This window comes from Mustela erminea, chromosome 2 (assembly GCF_009829155.1).
Source record: "Mustela erminea isolate mMusErm1 chromosome 2, mMusErm1.Pri, whole genome shotgun sequence".
NCBI lineage: Eukaryota > Metazoa > Chordata > Mammalia > Carnivora > Mustelidae > Mustela > Mustela erminea.
This window is the reverse complement of record NC_045615.1, coordinates 18,043,598-18,052,963: the sequence shown is the minus strand read 5'-3', so window position 1 is coordinate 18,052,963 and position 9,366 is coordinate 18,043,598. Positions and strand designations below refer to the sequence as shown.

General features: G+C 38.7%; 1 long non-coding RNA gene across 1 annotated transcript; it reads right to left on the bottom strand.

Moving 5' to 3' along the window:
- Nucleotides 1–2,297: 2,297 nt before the first annotated feature.
- LOC116584297 lies at nucleotides 2,298–6,181 on the bottom strand. The gene is made up of 3 exons (XR_004283144.1): nucleotides 6,081–6,181; nucleotides 2,511–2,591; nucleotides 2,298–2,391 (listed from the first exon to the last, which is right to left on the bottom strand). It is a non-coding gene; the product is annotated as an uncharacterized LOC116584297 (long non-coding RNA).
- Between the last annotated feature and the right edge of the window lie 3,185 nt (nucleotides 6,182–9,366).

Here is a 9,366-nt window from a genome sequence, read left to right as displayed (position 1 = left end):
TGCTACTCGACTTTATCGACCTAAGCCTTTTGTTCGGCTATTCAGCCTTTAAAGGAGGCACAAGTCAGGGCCTGGTTTGATCCTCATCTCAAGGCTTAACGTGGCCTCCCACACGTGACAACTTGCACACAAAGCTTCACAGCAGCATTATTTATAATAGCCAAAAAGTAGAAACAACCTAACGTTTATCAGCTGATAACTGGAGAAATAAAATGCAGTACATCAATACAGCAGAATCTTATTCAGCAATAAAAGGACAGTAGTACTGACACGTGCTATAGCATAGATGAACTTTGAAAACATTATGCTAAGTAAAACGAGATAGTCACAAAAGACCAGTTATCATATGATTCCACTTACATGAAATGTCCAGAATAGGAGAAGCAGAAAGTCGTAGTTGGTTATGCTGATGAGAAGTGGGAGAAATGAGGAGTAAGTGCTAGTGGATACAGAATCCCTTTTGCAAGTGATGAAAAATGTTTTGAGATTGATTGTCTGATGGTTGCACCATGCTGTGAATATGCGAAAACCACTGAACTGTATACCTCAAGGGGATGAATTGTGTAATATGTCAATTATATATCAACTTCTAAATTTATTTTTTTTACTTTTATTTCTTTTTATTTAATTCCAGTATAGATAACATACAGTGTTTATATGATTCACCAGTTCTAAATATTACTCAGTGCTCACTGTGGTAGGTGCACTCCTAATCCTCTTCGCCTAGTCCACCCATCCCCCACCCCCCTCTCCTCTGGTGCCACTAGTTCATTATCTCTAGTCAAGAATCTGGTTTCCTTAATTTGTCTCTTTTTTTCTTGTTCATTTTTGTTGTTTTTTTAAATTCCACATATGAGTGAAATTACATAAGATTTGTCTTTCTCTGACTGACTTATTTCACTTAGCATTATATTCTCTAGATCCATTCGTGTTGTTACAAATAGCAAGATATTCTTTTCTATGGCAGATATATATATATATAATATCTCACTATGGCTGATATCTAACCTCTCTCTATATAGATATAGATATATATCACTTCCTCTTTATCCATTCATCAATAGACACTTGTGTTGCTTCCATATCTTGACTATTGGAAGTAATACTGCAATAAACAAAGGGTTGCATATATTTTTTTGAATTACTGCTTTCATATTCTTTGGGTAAATACCTGGCTGTGGAATTACTGAATCATATGGCAATTCAATTTTTAATTTTTTGTGGAAACTTCATATTGTTTTCGACAGTGGTTACGCCAATTTGCATTCCCACCAATAGTGCAAGAGGTTCCTTTTTCTCCATATCCTCACCAACACTTGTTATTTCTTGTCTTTTTGATACTAGACATTCTGACTGGTGTAAGGTAATATCTCATTGTGGTTTTGATTTGCATTTCCGTGATGATCAATGATGTTGAGTATTTTTTTTTTTAAGATTTTATTTATTTATTTGACAGGGAGAGAGATCACAAGTAGGCAGAGAGGCAGGCAGAGAGAGTGGGGAAGCAGGATCCCTGCTGAGCAGAGAGCCTGACGTGGTGCATGATCCCAGGACCCTGAGACCGTGACCTGAGCCAAAGGCAGAGGCTTAACCCACTGAGCCACCCAGACACCCCTCAATTTTATTTTAAATGAGTGAGATTTCTCATAGAAAATATACAAAGTAAAACAATAGAGAAGACCTAGGGCATACCACTGCAAGACAGTGATATTTAAGAAATAGAGGGGCACCTGGGTGGCTCAGTGGGTTAAGCCTCTGCCTTTGGCTCAGGTCACGGTCTCAGGGTCCTGGGATCATGCACCACGTCAGGCTCTCTGCTCAGCAGGGAGCCTGCTTCCTCCTCTCTCTCTGCCTGCCTCTCTGCCTACTTGTGATTTCTGTCTGTCAAATAAATAAGTAGAATCTTAAAAAAAAAAAAAAAAAAAGAAATAGAAGGAAGGGGAGCCCACAATAGAGACTAAGCAGAGTCCATTAAGAAACTAGGGTGGGGGTTGGGAGGGTGTAGTAGCTGTCAGTAGTGTGCTAAAGCCAGCTCTAGGAAAGTCACTTTTAAATACTCAAGATGGTAGGAGTACTTAAGGCCTTGGACATATTTACACCAAAGAAATTGACAATACTACAAAGCAGGGCTTTATTTTTCAGAGAACTGGTTACTATCATCCCACCAGTTACTACATAAGAGGTGCTAAAGTACCAAGTATCATTTGAATCATTTTACATACATTCACTTAATGACTCCTCACACCTACCCTAAGAGAAAGGTCCTGTTGTTATCTCCACTTTAACTGTTAGGAAACTGAATCCTAAAGATGTTTAGAGACTCACCCAAGGTCAGGCAGCTAATCAGTGTCAGAGCCAAAAGTTGAGAACAGACAGTCTGGCTCCAGAGACCTGAAAAACAGGGAAAATGCCGTGTCTTGTACGCCAAGGGGTGACAGTGCTTCCAGAGAAGGGTAATCATTGAGAGTGTCAGGTGCTGCTAAAGGTCATATAATTGAATAAGTACTTACGTTTCCAGTGGATTTAGCAAAAGATGAGTCATTGGTGACCTTGGCAAGAGCATTTTCAGTGGAATGAAAAGATGTATGCCCCTGTTAAGTGAGAAAGGATGAGAGATTTAAAATTCATGTTGTCTCTTCAATGACTTTTTTTTTTTAATTGTCAGCATTCCCTGATCAGAGTGAAGGCACAGTAAAGAAAGACAAAAAGAGCAAGGACCCCAGTGATACTAGAGAAGTCACTATTACTGGCAAGAAAAGTGAAATGAGCAGAGACAAAACTGGTCTCCCAACTTTTACTTTTCGTGAGCAATGCATTCGTAATGAGAAACCAGCATTAAAGATACAAGGAACAATTTGAGCACATGTTTGAAATCAAAATTACCAGGCCTTTAAAGTGAGACTATTTGCTGTAGGTTTCTGAAAATATATTTTATCCACTGTCTTTGGTAAAAATCTGTATTTTTGTCAATATATAGGTGGAGATGTTTAATTTACTCATTTTTAAAAGAAAAAGTATACTAATCCTTGTTTCTAGTGTGCACCCAAGTCCTTGCATTGTAGTCTTGTTCCCAAATTAAATTAAAATTTCCATGTGCCAATAACAGCAACCACAAATGAAAGGAAAAAAAAAGGAATGCCTATGGAAATGTATGAAATTAATTATGTCGTGTGTGTGTGTGTGTGTGTGTGTGTGTGTGTGAACAATGATGCTGAAACAGAAATCATAAGATCTTAGAACTCTGATAGGCAAAACTTCAGATACTATTTATGTAGTATGTATTAGTCCTTCAGCAACCTTCATTTTCATTTTCTTTTGTTTACTCATACCACTATTGGAAATACCATATCCAAGGGCAAATAATCTGAAATGCCCAAAGTAAATTTTTGGAAAAAAAATAAAAACAGTAAAAATTTGCAGGTATAAATATGCTGGATATTCTCCTTTAACCCACAAGATGTTGCCCACATTTTCTCCAGCCTGCTCTGTGCTAGGGGAGGCTGACCTGTTTAGATTTCATGAACAGATCCCTTCTGCTCTGGCTTCCAATTGTGTTTAGCCAATGAGAGGCACAGGCAGGAGAACAATCAGATGGGAGAAGAGTATAGCTGGGGTATTTACAGCCCTGAATCCACTTATTTCTGTGCTGTTTTTCTATGCCCCTTGACCCAAGGCCTTAACTCCAGAGAGGCAGCACATTCCATTCAGCAGCTCCAATATTCTTTCCCTCCACGTGCATTATTGCTACCTATGGGCAATGACACTATCCCTTGCTTGTTTCCCTAAATCCTGCCCATATCATTATAAATTATGCCTCTGTAAAAATCATCTAGTGAGAATACAGAGCAATAGGAACCCTCATTCATTGGTGGTAGAATGGAACGTGGTACAGCCACTTCGAAACATAGCTTGGCAGTTTTATGCAAAACTAAACATAATCTTATCATACAATCTAGCAATCACACTTCTAGGTACTTACTCAACTGATGTGAAAATTTATGTCTAGACAAAAGCCTGCACATAAATGCTTATTGCAGCTTTATTTATATTCACCAAAAACTATAAGTAATCGAGATGTTCTTCAATAGATAAATGGATAAATGCACTATGGTTTATTCTCATAATGGAAGGTTATTCAGCAATAAAAAGAAATGAACTATCAAGTCACCATAAAAACATGGAGGAATTTTAAATACACATTGCAAAGTGAGAGAAACCAATCTGGAAATGCTACATATGATCTGATCTCAATTAAATGATTACATAATATTCTGGAAAAGACAAAACTGTAGAGAGAGTAACACAATCACTGCTTGCCAGGGTTTGTTGTGGAAAAGGGTTTGCATAGGTGAATTACAGAGGATTTTAGGGCAGTGAAGCTATTCTGGTATGTTACTCTAATGGTGGGTACATTATATCATGCATTTGTCATAACGCCATAGAACTTAAAACACAAAGAGTAAACTTTAATGTATGCCAATTTGTTTTAAGATTTTATTTATTTATTTGACAAACTGAGACCACAAGTAGTCAGAGAGGTAGGCAGAGAGAGAGGAGGAAGCAGGTCCCCCGCTGAGCATAGAGCCTATTGCGGGACTGGATCCCAGGACCTCGGGACCATGACCTGAGCCAAAGGCAGAGGCTTTGACCCACTGAGCCACCCAGGCGCCCCAATGTGTGCCAATTTTAAAGCATTATTTAGGTCAGGGGATGCTAGGATGGAATGCAGACCATGACCAGAGGATCTAACTGTATTACAAATGTATAAAACAGGCTCAGTGTAAGAGGATACAACAGAATGTTTATCACCTCACTCATTTTGGAAATGAGTTAAATCTGTAAGACTAAAGGCAAAAGAAACTGCACATAAGCACTATACTTTTTTTTTTTAAGATTGTACTTATTTATTTGACAGGGAGAGAGAGAGAGCACAAGCAGGGGAAGTGGCAGGCAGAGGGAGAGGCAGGCTCCACACTCAGCAGGGAGCCCAGTGCAGCACTTGATCCCAGGACCATGGGATCATGACCTGAGCCAAAGGCAGACACTTAACCAACTGAGCCACCCAGGTGCCCAGCACTACACTGTTTTTGAAAAAGTTGTTTTCTACAGGAGTAAGGTTAACAATTAACTACTCCAATGTATATATCATGTCATTGAACAATTAAGAAAATGGTGGGTGGATGGTCGGACCCAGGTTTCTCACTGCTGGAATACAAGTTTACACACAGGCAAGGGGAGAAGTCCAGAATAATCCATGTGGTAATGAGTCAGAGTTGAAGACATCAGTATGAACTCACATTTATCTTAATAGAGATGTTTACATATAGAGATTGCTATGAACATGAATATATACATGAGTTAGTATACATGCCTATATTTCCCTGTCCTGACAGCTGAGAGAGTCAGACAGCAATGGTATTCCAGTAACAGTGAGCACACCAGTGCCCAGATTTGGTTTCTAATATTATTCTCCAATTAAAGGAATCGGGGGTCCTTGAAGAAATGGCTGATTCTAATATTGGGACCAGAAATATATAAGATGAGCCTGGAACATCTTAAATGTCAGAAAGTAAAGAAGTATTTTTAAAATTTCTACATCAATGCGCTTGTTAAAAGAACATAGGAGTCAACTGAAAAAGCTCCAATGACCAAAGCTGGGAACAAAGAATAACATATATATCCATTAGTCCATACTAACAACAACAACAAAAAAAAACTTAATAAGGCTAAAAGACAAATCCCCCTTGCAGAAGAAGTCTAAATAATGTATAGAGATACACATCCCTCGAGAGGGAGAATAAATCCCTACTCTTCCACTGTGGGCTGTACCTAGTGACTTTTTTACCAGTAAATGCATTATGGAAAGGGTGGGGGAGAGTCACTTTACAGTGGAGGAACCTGACAAATAAGACTTCAGCCAGGTGATTGAGGTCAACACCAACAATGATAAATCATGCTAACATATGCACCGTTAATATGACATAATGAAAATGGCCCTTCACCCATGACCTTCTCAAAACCCATAGCCTAATCATAAAAAAGTCATAAAAATTCCATTAGAGTGGCATTCTACAACATACCTGACCAGTTTTCTTCAAATTGTCAAAGTCATGAAAAAGGATGTCTGAGGAACCAACACAGCCAAGAGGTGCCTAAGGGGATCTGACACTCAATACAATGTATCCTGCTTGGGATCCTGAAACAGAAAAGGACATTTCATGAAAACTAAGGGAGTCTGAATAAACTATGGGCTTTAGAGCGAAGTATCAATATTGGTTCATTGATTGCAACAAATGTACCACACTGAGGTGAGATGTTAATAAGAGAAACTGGTTGAGAAGGTAGATAAGAACTGTCTTTACTATCAACCAGTTTTAATTTTTAATTATTTATTTATTTATTTGACAGAGAGAGAGAGAGAGAGAGAGATCACAAGCAGGCAGAGAGGCAGGCAGAGAGAGAAGGGGAAGCAGGCTCCTTGCTGAGCAGAGATCCCAATGTGGGGCTTGATCCCAGGACCCTGCGACCATGATCTGAGCCAAAGGCTTAACCCACTGAGCCACCCAGGTGCCCCTATCAGCTAGTTTTTATGTAAATCCAAAACTGTTCTAAAAAATTAAGTCTATTTTTCAAAAATCTCCTCAATTACCCTGCTTAATTGTACAGTTTTCTTGGTAGGATACTGATTGATAATCCAAATGTCTAACCAGAAGAGAATGGTTAAGAAAACACTGTTTCTCTTGACTAGATATAGCATTATACACCTGTTAAAAAATCTTTTAATGTAGGGCACCTGGATGGCTCAGTGGGTTAAACCTCTGCCTTCGGCTCAGGTCATGATCTCAGGGCCCAGGGATTGAGCCCCACTTCGGACTCTGCTCAGTGGGGAGCCTGCTTCCTTCTTTCTCTCTCTGCCTGCCTCTCTGCCTACTTGTGATCTCTCTCTCTCTGTCAAATAAATAAATAAAATCTTTTAAAAATATTTTAATGTAAAGTATAAAGGGAAATGTTTAAGTTATATGGAGTAAATATTTGAAAAGCAGAATATATCATTTCATCTGTGTCATGTTTGCCAACTGGGTTTATTTTTAACTTGAAAGAAGAAAAAGACTAGGACTGGCATCAGTACGTGAAGAACACTTATGAGTAGTAGAAAATAATTTTTCTGCTACTGTCCATTCTACTTCTTTCTGTTTTCCAAATTTCTATGATTATATACTCTCTCTGCAATGGAAAAAAAATAACATACTTGAAAGCTTTTGATAAAGTTTTATACTTAATTATATTTCATGGCTTACCTGTTATTTTAATTTTAGAATTTCAGAATTCTGGCATAGTTATAAAATTCAAAACGTTGGTTATTTGCTGTATGGTTATGGGCTGAATAGTGTTCCTCTAGAATTCATATGCCAAAGTCCTAAGTTTTGGTACCTCAGAACACTATTGTATTTTTAGAGAGATTATTAAAGAGCTATTTAAGTTAAAATGAGATCATAAGGGTGGACCCTGATCCAATCTGACTGGCACCCTTATAAAAGGAGGAGATTAAGACAGACAGACAGAGGCACCTAGGTGGCTCAGTTGCTTAAGTGTCTGCCTTTGGCCTGGGTTGTGATCCTGAGGTCCTGGGGTTGAGCCCCATATGGAGCCCCCTGTCAGGCCCCAAGTCAGGCTCCCTGCTTGGTGAGGAGTCTGGTATCCCTCTCCTTCTGTCCTTCCCTATGCTCATGCTCTCTCTCTCAAATAAAAAATAAATAAATAAAATCTTAAAAAAAAAAAAGACACAGACAGACAGGTACAGGGGGGAAACTATATGCTGACACAGACAGAAGGCAAACACCTGTAAGCCAAGGAGAGAGGCCTAGAAAAAAAACACCTGTGCTGACATCCTGAATTTGGCCTTCTAGCTTCCAGAACTGTGAGAAAATGAATTTCTGTTGTTTAAACCTCCAGTCTGTGGTACTCTGTTATGACAACCTCAGTTAACAGAATGAAGCACTATTCAGCATGAATCTCATTTCTTTCTGCATCTTTTTCCACTAGCTCTATATTGTACGATTCAATAATTAGTTTCTAGGAATAACTATTTGTTCCTAAAAATAGTATCACTGTGAAAATAATTTGTTTTAATCTGATATTAGCTCAGTTGAAGACATTGGAAAAATAAGTTTTCATTGAAATTTGTTGATGCTAAAAATAATTGAATGGGCTCCGTGAAGATAAGTTATGTGGATAAGGTATAAATTCATACATATTCTCAAATAAAAACAAAATGAAACAAACAAACAAAAGCACGCAGAGAGAGAAGTATGAGACCTGACATTGGTGGGTGAGAAGTATGAGACCTGACATTGGTGGGTGAGCATTAGAATCATTTGGGAAATTTCTTAATTTTTTAAATGGCCGATGCCTGGGTCTTGCTCCAAAAGCTCTGGTTTAAAGGCCTGGCATGTAGTTGGGTCACTGGAATGAATTGTAAAAGCACCTTCAATTTTAATGTGAAATTGGACCTGAGAACTTCTGCTTTGTTTTTTTTTTTTTGTTTTTTTTTTTGTTTTGTTTTGTTTTTTTTAATTTATTTTTATTTCCAGCATAACAGTATTCATTATTTTTGCACCACACCCCGTGCTCCATGCAATCCGTGCCCTCTATAATACCCACCACCTGGTACCCCAACCTCCCACCCCCCGTCCCTTCAAAACCCTCAGATTGTTTTTCAGAGTCCATAGTCTCTCATGGTTCACCTCCCCTTCCAATTTCCCCCAACTCCCTTCTCCACTCTAAGTCCCCATGTCCTCCATGCTATTTGTTATGCTCCACAAATAAGTGAAACCATATGATAGTTGACTCTCTCTGCTTGACTTATTTCACTCAGCATAATCTCTTCCAGTCCCGTCCATGTTGCTACAAAAGTTGGGTATTCATCCTTTCTGATGGAGGCATAATACTCTATCCCCAGGGGTACAGGTCTGTGAATCACCAGGTTTACACACTTCACAGCACTCACCAAAGCACATACCCTCCCCAGTGTCCATAATCCCACCCCCTTCTCCCAAACCCCCTCCCCCCAGCAACCCTCAGTTTGTTTTGTGAGATTAAAAGTCACTTATGGTTTGTCTCCCTCCCAATCCCATCTTGTTTCATTGATTCTTCTGCTTTGTATTAAGAAAATGCTACCTGAGTTTTCATCTGGGTGAGTGCCTAGCGAAGATTTTTTAAAAATTCTTCTCTTAGTTATAAAATCAATAAAAAACAAACTGAACAGTGGAAAACAAAGAATATCCTACCATCAGTAAAACCAGGGAAAAGCCACAACCTCAAAGCCTAAAATTTGAGGACAAAAACACCTTTACTGATCTTATAAAG